General features: G+C 44.2%; 1 protein-coding gene and 1 long non-coding RNA gene across 5 annotated transcripts in view; one reads left to right on the top strand and one right to left on the bottom strand.

Annotated features, from left to right (window-relative positions):
• LOC116950935 (tetraspanin-15-like) overlaps positions 1 to 22,512 on the bottom strand; it is a 311,303-nt gene that overhangs the window by 224,489 nt on the left and 64,302 nt on the right. The gene's annotated exons all lie outside the window — the stretch shown is intronic.
• Positions 18,102 to 22,210, top strand: LOC142930545 (uncharacterized). Its single transcript, XR_012946499.1, has 3 exons — positions 18,102 to 19,784; positions 21,413 to 21,517; positions 21,771 to 22,210. It is a non-coding gene; the product is annotated as an uncharacterized LOC142930545 (long non-coding RNA).

Genomic DNA, 22,512 nt, shown 5'->3' with positions numbered 1-22,512 from the left:
GTGACAACCAATTTGACCCGAGTGGAGCTATTGAACAGTTCACCCGAACGTGCCGTGCACATAAATCGGCAGGCACAACAGTTTCGCTTCCTTCGTCAAAGTGGATTCCGATTGCGAGCCGCTCGCTCTGCCGCTGAGCCACGTGGCAGGGGGGGGGGGCTGAGGTGGTGCCGATTTCCCACTCTGGCGCACGGGGGTCACCGCTCACACGGTCTCGCGGGAGAAGATCTCTTATTTGTTGCGCCGTTTTGTCAGCGTTAATCATCCAGAGAGGTGGTTGTCATGGCACGATGAAGGAGGGCGGGTTATCGAAACTCCTAAATCCCGGTGCCGACTTGCATTGAGCAGACCTTGGAGGTCAAGTGCCGACTTGATAACAGCTGAGGGATCTAGCAGCAGGAAGGATGGTGAAGGTGACGGCATCAACGGCATTGGCAGTTTATGACCTCTTGACCTTTCTTTAAATTAAGGATAAGCCCCCTACAGTCAACTTTGCACCACGTCAGCAGCTTGCTTTGTACGGGCAAATGGATTCATGCAAAATAAAGGTTTGTTTGGTTAGATCGCGTAAATATAATTATGTCGTTAATAGTCAATTAGTAAGGTTTCTCACGTGAAAATGTTTTGCCAATTAGCTATTACTTCGGCAAAACGTTATGGTGGCGAGTAAATCCATTTACAATTGATTACGACGTTTTGCTGCTCATCACAACCAGCTTCATCGGGAAATTTTCCAGAATTGGTAAGAAGCCTTCCCACTTCCGGTCACAAAATAGGGAAAGATGACGTCATCATCACTGTGAGCCTATCAGGTGCAAAGGTCAGAGGTTTTTTGTAATCAAAATCTTGAATAAACACAAGATCCAGGTCCGATTCAACACATTACATAAAATCCGTGATCTGGGTCCATCTGTAAAAGATGTGATTCCGGACATACAGTACCCTGGCGTCTACAAACTAAGTTGCCTCTGTGGTAGTAGTTACATTGGAGAAACCAAACGACATGTCTTGGACCGCATTCGTGAACACAAAGCAGACCTGAAACACGGTAGGACCAACACCTCGGCCGTGGCAGATCACTGTTATAATTCATTAGGCTCACATGACATTGACTTCTCCAAGACAGAGGTTCTTTGCAAGCCATCTGGCTACCATGAGAGATTCGTTCATGAGGCTATCCACATATACAAACACAGAGAAAATTTCAACCGAGAAGATGGATTCTGGCTTAGCAATCATTGGAAGGATTTGATAAACCATTTCGGGTCTTAATTGATTGATCACGCTTCAGACCGCATCCATTATTTTTCGTCTCCCCCCTCCTCTTTTCCGAACATAGATGGACTCGTCCATCTGAACAAACTGTCAAATCGCTATCCATGGTGCTAACGTTAAAAAATCGTCACTTTTTTCAAATTTTCTTGTTGTGGTTTTCACACCTGATGATGATTGCTTGTGTTGCAGTCGAAACGTCGTGAGAATTGTATTGTTTTATATTTTTCTTATTTTATTGTTTCCCTTCTACATGACTTTACCGAAAGAACCAAGAATATAGAGCCATATTGATATTTCACTCATTTGCCAACGAGACCACCGATGAGGTACCATGTGACCTATAACTCATGTTTTGGCAATAAACACACTTCTGCCAGTCATCAGCCCCGGATCCATGAAAACACAACTGCAGCAACAACAAAAAACATCGTAGTAAGTTTCCCACAGTTGCCTCAAAGTGGTGACAGCAGTGCTCACTTTCCATAGGCCAGAAAACAGAATTGTGGATGGCATTACTGTGCAATCAATGGAGGGGTCAACGTTTTCCCGGTGTTCATGATGATAACAAGAATAATAGTGAATTACATTCATTCAGCCCACTTCTACAAGGGAAACGTGATCCACGTCACTGCCCGGTGCTGTGTTACAAATCGCCCGATGATGCTGGATTTAATTACCAGCGAAACGTCGTACTCAAATTGTAAATGTTGTGGATTTACTCTCCAACACACCGGTGGGCTGAAGTAGTAACTATTTGGCGTTTTGTTTACGTGACAAATCCCTTACTAATTGGCTGTGTCAGGTGGTGGACGGTTACCACACAATTATACTTACGCGATCTAACCCAAACACATTTCTTATGAATAATATTAGTCGTGAAAGCCTACGTGTTAAACTGTGTTACAGATGCTGCTGCGGTGCAATGGTTAGCACAGTGGACTTGTCGCCGGTTCCATGTCCCGGCGTGGCGGTTGAAACATTGATGCAAGCTTCTCAAAACGCCTCACACCCCTCCCTCGCCACTGCCTCTCTACACCCAGCAGTGTAAATGGGCACGGCACGGTTAAGTCGATCAGCAGTTCGGGTGTGGCGTGGAAGAGAAGGCCAAAGTAACCGCTATCACAGGGGCTGTCTCTAAGAGTTCACTTCCCTGGAGGCCATTCTGCCAGCGGTGTCGAGCATGAGCAATTGTGTACCGACAAGTTAAGGTAAACCTTAGAACTCAAGAAACACTTAAGCTATTCAAATAGTTTTTTAAAAGCAGAAACGACCTGGCAGTCACAAAAAAATATCTCAACGAAGTGGCTTATCACGTGGACATTTACAGCAGGCGCATACTCTAAGCGCACGCTGATTCTACGTAAATGTGGAGGGGAAAACCGGAGGACCTGGAGAGAAAAAAAACCACGCGATCCACGGGGAGAGAGACGTGCAAACATCAAATATACAACAGGCGTCAGGGTCAGGATCGAATCCACGGCCTCCTGTACACCAGGCGAAGTAGTTAACATCTCGCCATCACTTGCCAGTCAATGCAAGCAGCCCAATGTCCATTGTGCTGCACAATATGTATAATCTAAGCCTGCTCACGGGCGTAATATTTTCGCATTAAATAACCCATTCATTGTGATGGTCCCAGCTCAGGGGCTGCTGTATTAGCCGTGCATGGAATGTGAATGCCGCCCGACCTGAATAACATCCAGTTTGTGCATTTCATAACTTAATTATGCACATCTGAACAATAAATCACCCTCGCCTTTCTTATTGTACGTTAATTATTCAGGCGGTGCCGCCGCCGGATGAACAGAAAAGAGAACTGATCCTTATGGCGGTACCTCTGGGTACCAAATAATACAAAATAGCTGAAGCAATTAAATATTTTATTTCTGGGACACAATTTTTTTCCAGGGGTGTACTTCACTCCGCGACTGGGGTACCAATCAATCCGAAATCAGTCGAAACGCAGCGAGGACGATTGTGCTGAAACCCTGAACGCTCGTACGCACCGTGGTGGTGCATCGTGTGCATCCCGTCGAGACGAGTCGATTGCCGCATCGCCGACCATCAACAGACTAAAAATGACTGCATCACGGACATTGTGCGAGGGCCGGGGTACTGTGCTTCCCCGGGGTACCGCCATAAGATTCAACTGTTGCTCACTGAAAGAGCTTTGCCGACTTTGAAACCCCCCCGCTCCCCCAACATAGAACAGGTTGTGCAATTTCGCGTGAAAAATATCGTAATTGTCGACAAAATAAGCAGCTTCAGGAGGCGTTCGAGGGAATCGGTCGATTCTCACCGGTGAAACCGGTGTTATGAGAACGGCATAATTGCTGCCGCGAAGGTTTTTGCCACTCGTGCTGCTCTCCGTCTCTCTCCGTCTCCGATGTCGTGGGGTCGTGCCGCGTGTCGCGCCGTTTGGGAAGAAACGACGTCCCAACGGGGCAGCGGGCGGCGGAGCAACGCGAAAAGACGCCGGAGGGCGACAACACAGAACAACTCCACGTTTGCAGCTGCCAATCTTCGCCCATTCATCTCCCTGCCACGAGCAGTCTTTGCGCAACCGATTCGCCAATGTGTACGTTCATGAAGATAATGTTGCGGCTTTGCTCTGTAAATGTTGTGTCTTTGCTCTCCAGCACAACCGGTGTGCTGTACTAGTAACGAATTGGCCACGTTCTGTTTACGTGACAAACCTTACTAATTGGCTGTGTCGGGTGGTGGAGGGTTTTCCGACACATTTATATATGTATGCGATCTAACCCAAAAAACCTGTATGATGGAAGAATATTTTTTTAACAAAGGTGAGTCGGTTGACGAGATGTTATCTCGTCTGGTACGCAGGAGGTCGTGGGGTAGATCCCGACCCTGACGCAGTGTTTTCTCTCCCCATGGTGGTCGTGTAGATTTTTTTCCCGGGTCCTTCAGTTTTTGCCCTCCTCCACATTGTGAAACATGCACTTAGATTATTCGGCTGCTCCTATAAATTCCCACATGTGCTGATGTATATCAGCCACGTCGATGAGCTACAAAAGGGGCCAGGTGTTTTCGAATAAAGAGCTCATAGCTTCGTGGGCTTCACCTTGTAAATAAAATAGCTTACGGTTGTATAGTTTATTTGGAGAGAACTCCATGTATCCATGACACATTTGTCAGCAAATTGAACCCTAAGCATTGGCTAAATGGAGCCATGGATATCAAGGTGATTTCCTTCCAGAAACGAACCGAGATGTTGCGTTTTTTTTTGTGGCCAAACAACGAAGGACATTGTCACGTCAACCGCAACCACTGAATGATCGGCCGCTGGGTTATTGTATGGAAAATTTCAGGGCGAATTGAACGCGAGTGTAAAAAGAATGAGTCAGAATCTGAATCTTTACTCACACCGGAGCTACGGGGCTCTCATTGTAACGCAGATGTCCAGAGCCACGTGCACGTTTATAATTTCGATTTACTCGTCCTTAAGTTCAACTCCCGGTCCAGGTCAACTTCTGTTCTATCATCCATATGATTGCAGGAAAATAAATACCAGCTGGCAAGCTCGTCAACGTATTTGCTTGCAGCCTGCGTACACACTTTTTTTGTATTGTGTCTGGTGAGTTTCTCTTGAATGGCAGTTGATGAATTTCCCATCAAAAATAACCAATGAGTTTCCGATGAAAATAACTATAAACTGGTTTATTGTCGCCCTGAGGAAATGATGGCTATGGTGCACTGAGGAATCCTAAAAGGATGAAACCGCAATGCAGTATTTCTCATTGTTTTTCTTCTGTGTAAAAGGATCCATCATTCCCATGTGTGACCCTCTTGAGTTGGTAGTCGAAATCAAGGCAACAGCATGGGGACCTTTCTTGCCAATATCAAAGTATAAGAGTAGGTTTTACCCTTCTGGCAATAAAACAGTTGTATTAAAATGTTCAAACACCAAACAGAAACCTTTTTCAGGGAATCGTGTCTACATTAACCACACGTACTTGTGGTGAACATGCAAACAAAAACATACTCTGATAATATATGATGCATTGTCTTTGAAACTGATTGGTCTACACCAGAGACAGCCTTCTTTAGGGCCTTGTCTCACCACCAGTGTTAGACCAGAAAACAACGCCAAAAGGCGGACAGAACAGGGACAATGCCACATATTCTTGGTTCTTTCGGTAAAGTCACGTAAAAGGGAAATAATAAAATAATAACAATAAAACGTCGTTTCGGCCACAACGCAAGCAGCCGTCCTCAGGTGAAGAACAGCTCTGTCTTTCCGACAGCTCTGTTCTTCACCTGAGGACGGCTGCTTGCGTTGTTATTTCCCTTCTACGTGAGCTTACCTAAAGAACCAAGAATATGAATCCCTGCAGTCGCGAAAGCTTTAAATCGACAATGCCACAATCAGAGCATTTACAGCTCGGGGTGTACAGCTACAAAATGGGATCTTTTAAGAAGAAAATAAGAATATAAAGCCAATCAGAGCATGTTTGTTTGCATGTTCACCACAAGCACGTGTGGTTAATGCAGACAGGATTCTTTGCAAAAGGTTTATATTTGTTGTGTAAACATCTGAACCCAGGTTTTGTTGCTAGAAAGGGTAAAACCTATTCTCATAAATCAAGCCTGTGTCTTTTATATGCTCACCGGGTCTACAGGAGGTCGTGGGTTCGATTCTGACCCTGACGCCTGCTGTATATATGGAGTTTGCATGTTCTCCCCGTGGTCACGTGGATTTTTCTCCGGGTCTCCCAGTTTTTCCTTCAACATTTAGAATCAACACATGCGTTTAGAGTATTCAGCTGCTATAAATTACCACACTATAAGCCACTTCGTTTAGCTATCATTTGTGGCCAGGTTGCTTATGAGAAAGAGCTATGTAGCTCAGTGGGCCTTAACATCTCCATTTATATAAAAGGCAAAGTTGTGAATGTGTGTCTGTTCAAAATGTTTAGCGTACTTCCTGACATGCAACAAACTTGAAATTTGCCATGTGGGTACTTTCCAGACTGTACACCATGCAAAAATTATAAAAATAGACTTTTTTATGGGGGGGGAACTAAATAATGCATATATTTTTTGCACGGCAAATAAGCTGTGACGTCAAATCTGTCACGTGACCCTCGCATGTGGAAGCGTGACGCGGTGTAGTGTAGTGGTTAGCGCTACGCCGCGCTACGAACCCGGCGACCCGAGTTCGATTCCCGCTGACGGCCACCACCGGTGACGATTATTTGAACCGGTCCTGGGCCTCCCCTAGGTCGACTCAGCCTCAAACGAGTAACTCTTGTGGTGTGAACATCGCCACTGGGGAGACAAAGGCGACCGGGTGTGGCGAATCCAAGTCCCGGCCGAAGCCGGGTAGTTACAGCTAGTGGTAAAATAAAAAAATAAACGTTCATAGCTTTTTGTAGTTAAAAGTTTATGTGCACTATGCTTATGTCACGAGACGTTCGCGGTGTAATGGGAGAACCGGTGCTATGTTGACGACTGCCATAGGATCATACATTATGCCAATGTTACTCAATTATATGAAAACATTAAGTCAACGGAACGCGATAGCAATGGGGCTAGCACGTGGTCGTGATGGGCACTGCAAGATCCGACACCGTGTCCATCCGGTGCTCAGCCGAGCTGCATTGGCTGAACGAATACATAATGTGGTCACGCTCACCACGCACAGAGTGCTTGCACACAAATGAACAATAATTACAATTTGCTGATCTAGTCAAGGAGCATGAAGCATCGCGCGAACTCCGGTCATCCTTGCAGCAGCTTTTGGCGAACCATCAAACACCGCATCGCGCGCTTTCAGATGCGCTTCCGCGGCCGTCTGGAACGCTCTTCTCTTCCGATATTACGAAGCCACTGGAGCTATGCGTTTGTGTAAATCAATTTTTTTTTTACAACTGCCTTTTGTGTTTAGTTTGTCATCCTTCCCGCGCACCTCCCCGTTAGCACGGTTCGCTACTTAAAGTGAGAAAGCAGTTAAACATACGCACACACATACGTGCGTATTACCTTCTATAACTGTGCATATATAGACAACCCCTCAGCCAGTGTATAGTGCCTGTGCTTGTAGCTGCGCACGGCTTGCCTCAGCAGGCATGTTTCAGGAGCACTTTCACATCATCCAACAAGAGGGGCATCTCCTCACGCGGCGGACTGAAGGTGACAGATGGGTTCATGATCGCTTGGGCAGAGATACATGCCGCATCTGTCCACCGAGGCTTGCAGGTAACAGTGCTCGCTATTGTTCAGCCACCAAGGTGGCCAATTGGCCAGGCACTCTGCGCTTTCTTTGGCTTCTTCTTTTGAAGAATTATAATATTCCCATTAGCCTCTTTGAACCTGCTGTCACTTCTGAGCACTTTGCTTCGTGAGCTCGTGGGATGCTCGGTGAGTCAGTAAAGTGGCCAGGGATTTTTGTTTATATATTTATATATATAAATGGGTCAGAGTGGGACAAGGGGCAGGGGAGTGGATACAGGTTACATGCGCCGCATTCATACGTCCAAAAGAGCAACGGGGCAGCACTGCTCATCTCTCTGTTCGTGACCCCCCCCCAACCCCCCCCCCCCCCCGAGTGAGTACTACAAAAAAACAATCCGCATTAACAATCACAAAAGTCTCTGTGGATTACATGGCCACTGCTGATGTCTCACAGAGTGGTACTGAATTCATCACCACCAGAAAAAGAATAGCCAAACTTATACCACCCCGAAGGAGAATTAGAAAATGTAACCTTCAAATTATCTATCAGTCAAGTGTCCCCTAAACGCTATATATTTAGCCCAGCGGTGGGAAGTTGCAGGCCACATCAACAGCGACGACACATATAAACGTCGCACAGAGTGAGCTTCACTGAGGAGTCAGTGAAGCAGCAGCCAATCAGTGATGACCTGGCACGAAGGGGAAGGAGCCATGGGCTTTGAAAGCTTTCGGCGCGGTGAGGTTAATGGAAGGGAGATACTCTTCCAGGATGTATGGTGATACAAGCGCCAATATCGAGCGCATACAGAAAAGGTACAAATCCTTGGACGTAACTGGTGTCTAAGATTCAGAGGTCAGGTTCGTTGTTTTGTTGGTGGAGAGGAGCAGGTGCTGGTGGATTGGATGTATTCAGCCTAGAATTAAAGTGAAAGATTATATTTTGAAATCAGCAACAACTAAATAACACGTACAAAAAACAATCTATGTAACGACACTCTTACCAGGTTTTGCATAATTGGCAATGCATATTATTGGACCATTTACAAGTCCAAACAAACATAACTGTGCATTAAATTACATGTTACTGCAGCACCACAATAGTGAGGTATTACTATATTTGTAGCATAATGGGTGCACGCCAACGCAAGAGCTTGACAGGAAGCAAGGACCCCACATTAGAGGAATAGCCTAAAATCGCAACCCAGTTACGCTTTGCCATTCGGCTGGATGGATAAAATAATCCCGCTCTTTGTGCTGCCTAGTGATAACAAAACCCCACCTCGATCCCAAGAGCCACTCGCCCCAACAATGTTGCCTTCACAACCGGAGGCCCGTCCCGTTTTTTTTCCGGCCGCAATCTTCCCCGAGACGACATGAGGTCAGCGAAATAAAACTTCGGAGCTTGAGCGAGAGCTCGGATCGCTCCGTGCTGTGTTTTCTGCTCCCCCCCCCCGAGCCTTGCCCGTCATGCAGGGAAGCCATCGAGATTCGGCGATGAATCGCGGCAAAACTTTTAATATAACACGTAGGCTTTCGCGACCAATATTATTCATAATAAAGGTTTTTGGGTTAGATCGCGTTTATTTATAAATGTGTCGTAACCCTCCACCACCCGACACGGCCAATCAGCAAAAAAAAGTGTCACGTTGATAAAAGACAAATAATTCACTACTTCAGCCCACCGGTGTGTTGAAGAGTGAATCCACATTTACAGTTTGAGCAAGCGAGGGCTTTACCATTCTGGCGAATTGCCCGATGATGCTGGATGTATTTACCAGCGAAACGTCGTACTCAAACTGTAAATGTGGATTCACTCTTCAACACACCGGTGGGCTAAAGTAGTGAATCATTTGTCTTTTGTCAACGTGACACTTTTTTTTTTGCTGATTGGCCGTGTCGGGTGGTGGAGGGTCACGACACATTTATAAATAAACGCGATCTAACCCAAAAACCTTTATGATGCAAACTTTTAATAGTCCGCTCAACAGAGGACGTGCTCGGAGCAACGCACAAATCTGGCCAAGCGGATAACGTCCCCTCGCTCCCAACCACTCACGGCCAAGGCAAACCTAGAACGCAGTCCCGCAAAGCACTCAGCCAATAGGGCGCGCGACCTCATGCGCAATTCATCACGTGCACTTGCACACGTGTTGCATCTCGCCAGACAGGTCGCTCACACGCGGACAGGTAAAGCGTGGACAGGGAGAACTCCTCCTCTTTGTTAGACTCTTATCCGCGATGGGTTCGTTTGAGTGCAAGCCATCGGGTGACCGGGGCTGAGATTCCCGTCGTGTTTCTTTGTTTGCTTGCTTGTTTGGCAAAGATTGCTCTGAAAAGTCAGCGGGGAAAACGGGGGCACAGGGACGGGAAATAAGAAAGGGAATTGAAGTGATGGGGCCCAGGAATTTGTCGGAGGGAGAAAGGAGCCGACACGCGGAGAGGAAAAGTGGCGGCAAAGAATTGACGGGGAAATGTTGTTGTGGAGACAGATTTCAGGTATGAGGAGCGTAAGAGAGAACGGAAGCAGAAATAGAACAGAGGTAAAGAGTGGAAGAAGAAGAATATATTTGGGGGAAAGCACTTAACCCTTTCCCTCTCAAGATGTCTGCAAGTTGCAGGATCGGTCCCGTTCACCGCTGAATCTCGGAACACGCTAAGCGGCTCAGCATTAATTGTATTTAGAGAAGCGTAGCGCCGTTGTTTTTAAAGACATTGTACTCACCGCAAAGAAGTATTGCGACATGACCGCACTCTACAATTGCTGCCACCAAGCTGTGCTACACACCCTCCTGCATGGCCGTTGTCTTCCGATTCCATTCCGATGACGTCCGATGACATCATCGGAACAGAATCGGAATGGGAAAGGGTTGAGTGAATAAAAAGAGCTGTATTGCTTGGAAATAAAGAAAGAGACTTCATCAGATGTCTTAGCTACTCAACATGGACCACTGCCAAGCACGTCTCTACCGCAGTCACACAATATGAGCTAGGCACCAATCAAACACTTGAATATGTACGTATGTTGACCCGCATGTAGCCAATGGCACTAACCGGAGGTGCGGGGGAAGTGCAACAAACTAAACAGAAAAAGGGATTCTAAGGGAATGAAAATCCCAGAATCTGGTGGCATGGATGACTCTGCCTTGATGCTACGGCCAATGTGGGGTGGTTCTCTCGCATTGATACTGTGACTTCCCAACTCTGGTTGGGGAGGAGAATTCAGCCCCTGACCCCGATAGAGCGAGTACCGCTCTGTGAGAAGTCAAACGGAGCTGTCTTACGGGAAAATAAATAGGGCTCCCCACCATCGGAATGTGGAATTTCTACCACCGTTTCAGGATCACAGATGAAGCTGAGCACCGCAAAAAATTCAACTTGTAATGCACCGCTGCTGCACAGTATTCACTCGCTCTCGAAGACACAGTGAGAGAGAGAGGATGACTCAGAGGCGCGAGGTAGAACCGCAGACAAGCAGGAAGGCAGCCATGTGGTGAGCTGGTGCCAACAATTGCCCAAGCTCTGCAGTCCTCGATATATTAAGGTGTTATCAAACCATAACAGAGTGTTTATGTGGGAGGAACCTAAAAGGATCCGGAGAAAACCCACACGTGCGAGGGAGAAACGCTCTATCCCATACCGACGGAACAGGTGGAGTCTACATTGTATCGAGTGAAACAGAATTCATGGTAAGGCTTCCCTTAAATAAATAAGAAAATTATTCAAATAAAGGAAGACAGAGAGAGAAAAACCTCCCACTGGAACTCCATTCATGCTTAAAGTTGCGAGGTAGGTCATGAATGCTAGCAATTCTAAAGATGTATTCTTATCTTTTGTATGAAATTTGGTGAATCCGTTGCATTGCCGCTATCATTTTTAGATTAATTTGCTGCTATAAATGTCCAAATGATGGTGCCACTTTGTTAAGCTCTCATTTATGGCCAGGTCGCTTCTGAAAAATAAATGAATACCTAAGTGGGCTTTGTCTGGTAGGATGGGGATGGTTTAGTTGTTGTATTTGTTTGTGTTTGGGCGATTTGTTGACCTTTCTCGTACTTTGCAACTCCTAACAAGTTTTTGTACCGCTTGTTGTTGTAACGTTCTTACTCGAAAAAGAGCTTTACAGCTCACCGGATTCCTCCAGTATCATTAAATATTCCGATTCCTACTCGAAGAAAGAGGTGAGAACCCATGTTTGCTCAGTCGGCTGACCGCAATGCGAACCCAGGAATCTCAGCAGCGGTCGCTCAATAGCCTTATCTCCATGGCTTCACCCGGTCACCTCCGCACATTCCATCAGTATCCCACCGATATCTCATCGCAGAATGATGTTGGGTCGAGGCTCTGGGGATATCGGCAGTCTCCTTATCAGAGAAACCCACACAAGATGTTTAATGCGCTCAGCGTAGGCACGACCTTGCACTTCCCACTTGGAACACACTTCGTATAAGCACAGTTCTGGTATAAGCGACAGGTCACTTGGTGCAACAGGTGAGCACATCACACCCATTCTCTTGCCCTTGCATTGGCTACCAATCAAATATCGAATTGATTATAAGGTCCCTGATATTGACCTACAAGGCTGTCAATGGGTTAGCCCCACATTATTTACAGGAACTGATCCACTTCTAAACACCACCAATGAGGTCCTTGGGATCTTCTGATCTTCTTCTTCTTAGTATTCTCAGGTCAAGGCTCCATTCCTGGGGTGATTCGGGGCTTTGCCGGTGCAGTCCCAAGACTATCGAACGCGTTGGCCTCTAACAACAAGACAATCAGAATCTTTAGAGCTATTTAAATTTGCCCTGAAAACTCACCTCTTTAAAATGGCCTTTTCCCCATAGTTTTGGTCGTTTTATGATGGTTGTCTTATTTCCCCGCTTTACATACTTGGCGCTTTGGAATCCTTGGCTGAAACGTGCCTTACAAATGCAGATTATTATTATTGGCAGTTTAATTTAATTGGGTGCAATTGTGAACAACAGCCATGTCAGACATTAGTTCATCTTATCGACATAATCATCGGTTCAATGCATCCCAAAGGCTCACTGTTACAAGGTGTGTGGTTAAGTTAGGAGATACCCCGCGTGTGTGCTCGGCAATTGAAGGCCTGAAGACCAGAATCGGTGATCTCACCGACGATGTGTTCATTAAGGAGGCAGTTCCATATTCGGACAGCAGAGTGAAGTGGAGCTTCTGTCCAGGGAGCAATGTTCTGGCAGCTAGGGGGGGGGGGCATGGGCAGACCTTGGCAGGATTGTGCATAATCGGGTGGCACGGGATCTTTCATATCGGGGTGGAAGCATGGCCTGTGGGGTGTCAGTGGTCAGTGTTCATTTTGAACACAATCATAAATAAGCTATTCAATACGTGAAAATTATCACAACACAAAGAAATTGGTGACCGTAGAATGAACATAACGTGAGTAAAAAATGCAAACTAAAGTATTAAATAGTCATATTCTTGGTGCTTTCGGTAAAGTCACGTAGAAGGGAAACAATAAAATAAGAAAAATATGAAACAATATTTATTTTTTATTTTATTTTATTGTTTCCCTTCTACGTGACTTTACCGAAAGAACCAAGAATATGAATCCCTGCAGTCACGAAAGCTTAAAATAAAAATGTATTAAATAGTCGTTTATAAATGAACTCGCCTTACTTTATCTCACCACTTTCTTTCTCTCTCGATGCACTCGCGTAGATTCACGGAGAGCCAACATCGCGGAGAGCAAGTTCATGAATAACGAGGGCATATTGTATGCATGTTGAACTTCTTTCGCACCGTACGTAACCAACCGTGCTAATCGGAGGTGTGTGTGTGTGTTTTTCCCCTGTTCTGCATGGGCTACCTCCAGGTAGTCCAGTCTCCTCTCCAAGACAAAAAAAGCATACAAATATAATTGCTATTGGTCCAAACATCCCGATGCTGAAAAATTACCTGCAGAAGGAATATACTGTACATTATCAGCAATATTGACCCCCCTTCTGCGACTTATTTGAAGGACGCTCCTGAAAAATATCCGTGAGACTAGGTGAAAAGTTCCCCGGTTAACGCACATAACAATAATAAGACTGTATAGTTGAGTGAAAGACGAGTGCCCGACACGATACGGTTTAAAAGACTCTGGCTGAATGTACAACTTGGAATAAAATCTTGTCCACAGCTGTGATGTGTACGGTACATACAGCGAGGCGGACGCATAAACGGTCACATTACTTACGAGCCACAGTCGCGCACACGTTGTTTATAGGTTCGACGTAACGCGCTTTATTTTCCAAGTCAGATTGCGACGCTGGAATCAGATGAATCGCAACTGGCAGCGCCAGCAGCGATAGAGCCAATATCGCTTACATTCACGCCTGTTGGCTTGCGCGGTACACCTGTAAATGTTAAGAGCAGCACTCTCAGTAAACACTTCTAAAAATAGGGATACAAAATACTTTGGGCATGAGCTCACCTGGCCGAGCTCTCACGGGAAAGAGCCTAGAATCACGCTTTAGATGTAGCTCCAGAAAACATTTCTACCAATTTGTATTGAAGAGACTCGTATCTTGTTCTCGTAGACCTTAGCAGAGTGAGATAGCTACTCTGATACTGCTGTCCACTGGCCGCCTTCCACACTCGCACACCTACACACGTGAGCCAATCAACCGGAGGGCAGTTGCACATAGCAGCCACCCTGAGTCAAATTTTCTAATCATATGTATGTATCAATGTTTATATGTACATGGGAAGTCCCAATTAGCCAGTTACCCAGCTAGTTTGCAAGGGAGATTGGTAGTGCATCAGCACAGAACAAACTTCGGTCATCCTCGCAGCGCTTTCTGGCTAACCAGCAAACAAAGACGGTGGTCACCACATTGCGCGCATTCAGATGCGCTTCCGCGGCCGTCTGGAACGCTCTTCCTTTTGATATTAAGAAGCCACTAGAAGCTTTGCACTTTTAAATCTAGGTTGAAAACTAATTTATTTAGAACTGATTTTTGTGTTTACTTTGTTGTCCTTCCCCTCAACCTCCAATTAGCACGGTTGGCTACGTACGGTGTAAAAGAAGTTCAGCATACATACTGAACTTCTAGATACAAAGTGATCCGTGTGGAGGAACAGGGAACAATTGAACAGAAAGCATCCGAGGTGCAGGCAAACATTGTGCTTAAAGGCTTAAATTACAGAAATTAAGAATGTTAACATTATAAACTGGCTTATAAAAAATAACATATATAAGCAGACTGCTGTTCTGTACCTCCACATATTATTAAAATAAGTCCGTCAGCCTAGTGGCTTTCCAGAAGACATTTGTTTAAGCAGGCACACTCTGGACTGGTTGCAATGTCCTGGGTCCCATCAGCAGAGCCATACTTGTGAAGCAAACGCTGCTGTCTTGCCAGATGTTATTGGCAAGAGCACTCTCTTTGAACAATGAGGTGACGTTCAACGCAAAAAGCAACGTTGGATGGATACTTGTTTTGCATTTTTGTGCGAGGCTTCTGTGCAATAATAATAATAACAACTGTATAACGTGGGGTGTTAGAGGGACTGTCCCCCCATTAAATAATTCACAGCACATTTTATAGGGCCACTACAGAATCAAATATGTGCAAACTGGCCAAGCAGTGAATATGATGAGCGTCAGGCTACCCCGGCACACAACATACAACCCGAGAGAGGAATAAATAAAAACTGCAAACACGTTAATGTATTGGCTTTACAAAGCCCCTCGTGATATTGGCTTCACGAGTCAGAGTGAGGTTCAGCCTGCCGATACTCACAGACCTATGACATTCTCATATTTTATTGGAAAACCTGCCCTGCCAAAAGACAACAACAATAATACTACTAATAATATATTCCAGATGCTTTAGCTCCTGCTGCTATTGCTGCTATAGCTGCTGTTCATAATGTTATTGTCTAAGAATACACAGCGACGGATTTAGGAATGTCATCAAAACAAAACTGAGAGAACCTTTCGGGGAAATCATCCGAGCGCGATGTGGACAGGAACGCTGCTCCGTATCGAGTTATTTCACGGCACTGATGCGTCTCGTGCGATGCAGACGCACATTCATAAATTACTTTTTGCCTTTTCCTCTTTTTTATGACAGACTCACAGGCGATCGCTGTGTGTGCAACGGCACGGACCTCTTGGCATGCAAGTGATTTAGCTTTGCTGATCTGCCTTTGTCTGTTTTTTTTACCCGCCGTCATTTCACTTTGCTAGCTTTCATTTGTTCACTTCGCAGATATATTCCCGAGTAAGGCACGGAAGAGAGGCCCAAGAGATTCACCATAATACCGTCTGAACAATCCGATAATTCCAACGCATTTTAATATATCTCGGTGACTTCAAGCAGCATGTCGATACCTTATCAATCGCATCTGAACATTTGTATTCAGAATCAGAATATTTATTTATACTGCAGGAGGAATACGATTAGCTATATAGCTGCTTTTCATGTTCCAGTTAGGGGCGATTAGCTATATAGCTGCTTTTCATGTTCCAGTTAGGGGCGGATCAAAGTATAGGAAAGGTAAACAAATCACGAAAAAATACAGAGACGAATAGAACGTAACAATTTCTATCATACTAGATAAAGCCCACTAAGTTATTAACTTATTTTTCAGAAGCGACCTGGCCACAAATGATAGCTCCACAAAGTGGAATTTAAAGCAGCAAAATAATATATTCATTGACATGTCGCTCACACTAAAACAGAGGTGCAATGCCACAAACACACACCGACAATATCACAATTATCATTAACTTGGTTTTAAGTCAAAGTTATTACATTCACGCACCACCACCTCTTACTTAAATGTAATTTAAACCTATATTGGTGAATGAAAGTCATTATCTTGCTGCTCAAGCAAGCATGAAAGACATACCTGTGTTTTCGTTTTGATTTATCTTTCTTAATTGCAGAACTTAATTTTATTTTCTTTATTTTGCACCCTCCCCCCTCACTCTCGATTTAAGGCCTCGACACAGAGACGTTGTCTTTCTGTGTGCCTATGGGTGTGTCTCTCTCTGTTTGTCTCTGTGTGAGTCTCTCTCTGCTTGTGTGTCTGTCTATGTTTTGTCCCTCTCTCAAATTTAGCAATCATTGGAGGAACGTAATCAACCAGGTGGGGTGTTGACTGTGGTGTTGGCCCACTCTCTGTGTTGTATTGCATTACATTTCCAAGTTTTACTAGGTTTTTTTCTCATTCATTTGTACCTGATGATGGTTGCTTGTGTTGCAATCGAAACGTCGTATTCTATTACTATTTAATTTAATTTATTTCTACATGACTTTACCGAAAGAACCAAAGAATACATTTATTTGCTTTGCTTGTGTCATTTTGGTGATCCGCTCCACTCTTACAAATGACTCATCCTAGTCTCGTTATCTCTCAGCTGGTTAGACTAAATAAACTTGAAACTCATCTCTACTGTCAGCGCTGAACAAGTTGTAGACATTTCACATTGCTATGTCAAGGTAAATGTTATAAATTGTCTACTGGACATCTGTGAAAAAGAGATTTTATAACTCATCGGATTCCTCCAGTATAAATAAACATTCTGATTCTGACATAAATTAAGACTCCCATATTGACACGAAGGACAGAGAGAGGTGGAAATGGCATTATGAGTAGAAGATCGCAGAAGGAAATGGCCATGCCTGAATGGCCCAAGATGCCAGGTGACTCAAAGATACACATTCTAAATCGACTGCTTTGACAAGGTCAGAGGTTCACCATTCTGAAACAGGAGCAGGGCAGTGTCAATTCTCCATTGGCATCGCTGAGTCAGTGGTGGAAATTTCACATTTTATATTTTGGAATTAGTCTCTTCAACAGAACAACAAAGTGGAACCCATTTTATTCACCTGGGAGAGATGATGGGCTGAGTCGGGCCATGAAATTGAAATCACTCTCACAGATTGGAAAGCCTATGTTGCAGTGTTCACTTCCAGCGTTCAATCCAAGCGAATAGAATACAGCCAAGTGTGCGGTGAGGACTGGCGACGGCTTGGGGGAGACCTTAATCCAGCAGTGGATTAATCATAGCCAATGATGATGAGGTTAGAGTATTAAACCAAATTGACACATTATGAGACCTCCTTTGCCAGTAGCAAGATATACCATTAGACCTCCTTTGCCAGTACCAAAATGTAATAATAGGGTTTTTCCCTTTTTTTCTGGCAACAAAACTGAAACCTCAGAGCTCTCAATACTCTGATAGTGCGCTGTTTTTGAGTTGTACGCCTTTGGGCGTCATCTGGTCCAACACCAGTGGAGACTAGGGTCTAAGAAAAGCCGTCTCGGGTGTGGACCAATCAATTTCAAGGACAGTGCATATCATTATCAGAGTTGTCTCTTTTTGTTTGCATTTTGACTGCTTGTGTTGTGGTTATTGCAAACATGATCCCCTTGTATAAAGGTGTCAGTTTTGGTGGCAGATAAAAGGGTAAAAACCTATTACTACAAATTGACACATTTAACAAACAAAAAAACATGGGAAAAGTCCCACCCAGCACAACACTAACCACCACATCATGCAATACACACATAGCACACGCAAAATAAAAAAGTATCTCCAATATAGCCGTTGAGACTGCTGGAACGAGTGTTGTTAATGAGCACCTATTAAGGATGGCGTCATGTACGAGGGGGTGACGTGGCCAAGGGCAGGTTAAGATATCACCCATTACTGACGTTAGTGATGGCAAAGGGGGATCGAACAGAGACATGCACACACACACACACAAACAATGTTTGTGAAATGAAAGCAGGCATGGCTGTCAGTATTCTTGGTTCTTTCGGTAAAGTCACGTAGAAGGGAAACAATAAAATAATAAAAATATAAAACAATAAAATTCTCACGTTGTGACTGCAACACAAGCAATCATCATCATCAGATGTGAAAACCACAGCAAGAATTTTTTATTTTATTTTATTGTTTTACCCTTCTACGTGGTGACTTTACCGAAAGAACCAAGAATATGAATCCCTGCAGTCACGAAAGCTTTAAATCAAAATTTAGGGCTGTCAGTGTCAAAGCGATAGGCGAACATCACCCAACAGAGCACCCGCAGAAAATTCTAAACAAAACCGGGGAGGCATTAACGGAGCAAAGTTGTGCCTGGAAATGAAACACATTTTCCAGCGCTCGATGAAGAACGTTTCCAATGGAATGTCCCGGACGTGCGTCGGGATTTTGTAACCGACGCAATTTTAACTGCACCCCGTGAAGGCGAGGATCAAGACCCGCTCTGCAAAGCAACCGTCCCGGCCCCATCGCTCATTGATTGAGAGCACGGGCATCCTTTTCGTTTCACAAGAAAGAATATGCCTATATATAGAAAGCTGCAGCGCATAAATGCCAAATAATACGGGGAAATGCGATGTTGTAAGTGGATAAGCCATGAAATCAGTAGTGCATGCATTAGCCGCAAGCTACGGGGCAAGTCCATTACCTGATTGCCCATAGGCGTATTCAGGAATAATGTTCATTCATATTTTTCAATTTCATCATCATTTTTTTTATTTTATAAAAAATGTTAAATATCAACCTGTCACGGTGGCCATACCACGAACGTATAACGCAAAGAGCGATGGGTTTTTTTTCTGTCCGAAGGCACAAAAAAATGATTCTGAATTGTGCACGTGGCAAGATTGAGTTTTTTTTGTGTGAAGAGAAGATGCACGTTGCCCAACTAAGTGTATACATGAGGGGGAGATTCAACAATTACACGTGTGTAATGACCGAAATTAACATGCACTCACCCCAAGCCAATGTGCAGCATAACGGTTATTCAAAAATAGGCCAAGGTCTCCGATTGGCGGAAAGAGGCCTCCACAGTGATTGGTCGGGAGGCAGGCCTTTGAAGTGATTGGAGGAAAAGATTTGAACGAGAAAAGGCGGGAAACAGAGTGGGACCCCGAGGCGACGGTTGGGATCCATTAGAGGAGGAGGACAGGGGATTAGCTGGGGGGGGGGAAACAGTGAGGGAACTAATTTTTATTTAAAGTTTTCGTGACTGCAGGGATTCATATTCTTGGTTCTTTCGGTAAAGTCACGTAGAAGGAAAACAATAAAATGATAAAAATATAAAATAATAAAATACGGAATTGTTTTGTGACCCAGTGTCAGGGAACATTCGAGAAAGGGGGCTCGAGTGATATAAAGAGCAGAAGCACAAGGGGAGGGGAAGTTTTAGGGAAGGCACGAGCTTCAAGACCAAGCACTAAGCCCGGACCAAGTTATTCTTATTGTGTCATGATAAAAGAGGCTTCTAGTAGTTCGTCGTTCGGGTAATTTCACGTGTAACAAGGTGTGTTTACGTTCGTGACAACTCGTACATTGGAGTGCACCACCTGGTGACTGAGTGTGCAAAGATGGCATGGATGCAGTAAATAGCGCGACGGGATTGTGTCAGTTTCATTTATTTGGTATAGCCCTGTGAGCCATTCGGCTCTTGAATCGGGCGCAACCGCAACCAACAAAAAACAAACATGGCGGGTGTGGACACTGCTGGGTCACGGTTGGCTTAGAGAAGTAACTTTAGACCCCGACCCTTCTTCTGGACAGACGGAGGGAGGCGAGTGTTGTGCAACTCGCAGCTCAGAGTCCGCGTGGGGCGATGAGAGATGAACACGGAGAGCTCCGATAACTATGGTGGCCTACAATGTTTTAGACGTCGTCTGCTTCAGATATGAAATGTGCTGTTTACATGGATTTTGATGTGCTGAATTCAAATGTGACAATTAAAACAACTGATTGGCTACTTTTCGATTTAAAGCTTTCGTGACTGCAGGGATTCATATTCTTGGTTCTTTCGGTAAAGTCTATGTGACTTTACTGAAAGAAGCAAGAATATGATTGGCTACTGTTCCCAAGGTATTTAAGTTATTACACTTTACATCTATTTGTGTAGATAGTAAAGTTTTACTCCTAAATTGTAAACCTAGGTCTTTTCATGTGGTTATGGTTGCTTTACATGATAACATTTAATTATAATCTAGAACAGTGGTTTTTAACATTTATTGCAGCCTTGCAACCCTTTGGTTCTCAATCGTAAACAAATGTATAATGTTAATGAATACACAGGGGTTTGATGAAACAAAGTAGTTGTACTTATGTGCCCGAGCTTAATTTGTGATTTCGATGATTTACCTTCGAAGAAAATCTGCCCATGTCTCGCACCCCAAGAAAGGGCATCTCGCACACCAAAGGGATGGGTGGACCCCAGGTTAAGAACCACTAATCTGAGACCATCATTCATGATTGAATAGTACAAATCACACATTTAATTTCTGTAACGTAAATCTACGAGTAGATCAAGAGAACATTGTCATTACTCGCAAAATTTGATCACGATCTTTTGCAGGAGGTAAAGGAGTAAGATTCACAAGACGGGGTATGGTTCTTCATTCGGGTGCTGGGGTGGCAGGGTGTACTCTACCTTATTATGTTACAGGTTTTATACACATATATTCATCAACTTTTAATTGAATACATTACGTAACTTTGTTTCGTAATGTTGCGCGATGAACGTTGTGAATTGTGTGGGCGAAATTTGGGCCCTAGCTAACCGCGCACCTGGTTTAGCCTGAGTCGGGCCTATTCGGCTGTGCGCATGACGCAGCTTGGGTCAGGCTATAAACGATACTGTAGTTAACGTAAGCGATGGTGATGCTGTGTGTAATTTAAAATTTGTTGTTAGCGTCTTGTGAAGTGCAATTCATGAATTATTTATGACAACTCGTGGGTGACCCCTTAAATTATGGCAAATGACTCGTAATAAACTTATAAGGGTAATTCTAGGACATCAAAATAATTAATGGGCAAATTAATGGGGAATATTTTGATCATTATAATCTGTTACGTTCACGTTGTGGTGCACTGAGTGAGAGCGAGGGCAGAGGAGTGCTGTTTCGTGACCCAGTGTGGTCATGTTAGGGACCCTGCTGGTGTGGTTCATCACCAACTCCCGGACACTCCGGCGTGTGTGAGAGAGGGTGGTGCAGGCGTGCTGCAACGTCAGAAATCGACATCCCAGCTGAGGTAAGAATACGACGCAGTTTACGAACTTATTGAATGAGAACCACTCTTCTCAGTGAAGATCAAAGGCAAGAATAATGAGACACAGTGGGCTGGGGTTATACAGTATATGCCTATCATTACAAACGTACATCAATGAATCCAACAGTTTATTTTTATTAAAAAAAAAGTGTGTACTAAAATACAGAAATGTTTCGTATTTAGTTTGTTGTCTTCCCCCCCCCCCCCGCACTGCTGTTTCGCATGGTTGGCTAAGTACGGCGTGAAAGAGGCCTAACGTGCAGTCAGGATTGGACCCACGACCCCTTGCATACATTGCCATATCTATGGGACTGGGAATGGCGGATGAGACCAATCCAGGATCAACAGACTCCGTCGCAGGTCGGGCAAGTGTTGCCGAGCAAGATTGCTAAGCAAAAATTGAACGAAGGAAATAGCTCCTTGAAAATACAAAACATTTTAAGTGTGCAATATTTCGCCTTTCCACGATAAGCTGACTTTACAATGTGAACAAAATTATCAAGCGCATGTGATGTAACAATACAGATTTTATTGTGGTACTGTTACAGTAACGTTTTAAAATCTTATCTGTAATTAATACAAGACGCATTCATTGATAATACAGCATGGAATCATGTGTGTGAATACCAACTATCTATGCTCTTTAAATGAAAATAAAACTTGTAAAAACACAAACACCACGTCTACAAATAGCTCAATTTAAATGGTGGCATATTTCAGAATCATGATCTTCAGTTAGACTCGAGGAATCCAATTAGTTATGAAGCTCTTTTTCACAGATGTGGTAAGAAAGTTACAACAAACATTACGAAAACTGACAGGAGTGCAGAGTACAGGAAAGGTAAGTGAGTCACAATAAATCAACAAAGCATAAATTGCAAAAGTATATCAATTCCTCTCTTGAAATTAGCTCCTATTTTTGGAAGCATGCTGAAGAATCGGAAATAAATCACTTTTTCCAAAGTGGAGAGAAACTT

Source organism: Petromyzon marinus, chromosome 41 (assembly GCF_048934315.1).
Source record: "Petromyzon marinus isolate PM22_M1 ecotype Great Lakes invasive population chromosome 41, UKy_Petmar_22M1.pri1.0, whole genome shotgun sequence".
In the NCBI taxonomy this organism is placed as follows: Eukaryota; Metazoa; Chordata; class Hyperoartia; order Petromyzontiformes; family Petromyzontidae; genus Petromyzon; species Petromyzon marinus.
Note: the sequence above shows the minus strand (reverse complement) of the source record. Positions and strands in the feature narration are given on the sequence as shown.